Raw genomic sequence first — 460 nt, 5'->3', positions numbered from 1 at the left:
AGTAAATAAAGAAGTAAAGCAAACAATTATCTCTTCTAGTTACGACCTTTATTCTCAGTTGCTGCTTGACATAGGTTGCTAACCCTTTTAAAATTTCTCACGTGGAGGATATGAAACGAAATATTTTTTTTTAGGTTTTATATATACAGTTCAATAACCAAAAAATCATAAATTATTATATAGATACCATAGAATTTGGGTCTAAAAAAATTTGAAATTTCGAGCAGACTAAAGACACAATCTACAAATCTTGGTTTGAAAGAAAGAGATGGCGTCCTAACAATTTAAAATGGCTGCGAAAGCTACTAGGGGGACATTCTGAGCTTTCGATTGGTTGTTTATGTCATATATAGAAACAAGTGTATATAAGGGAGCGTTTCCAAAATTGGAAAGAGGTGGGCGGGGGGCCACTGTGTTTGATTCAGTGCATGAGCAATATCTTAGCAAATAGAAAAGATAA

Source organism: Limulus polyphemus, unplaced genomic scaffold (assembly GCF_000517525.1).
Source record: "Limulus polyphemus unplaced genomic scaffold, Limulus_polyphemus-2.1.2 Scaffold7371, whole genome shotgun sequence".
NCBI classification, from domain to species: Eukaryota; Metazoa; Arthropoda; class Merostomata; order Xiphosura; family Limulidae; genus Limulus; species Limulus polyphemus.
This window is presented reverse-complemented; position numbering follows the sequence as displayed.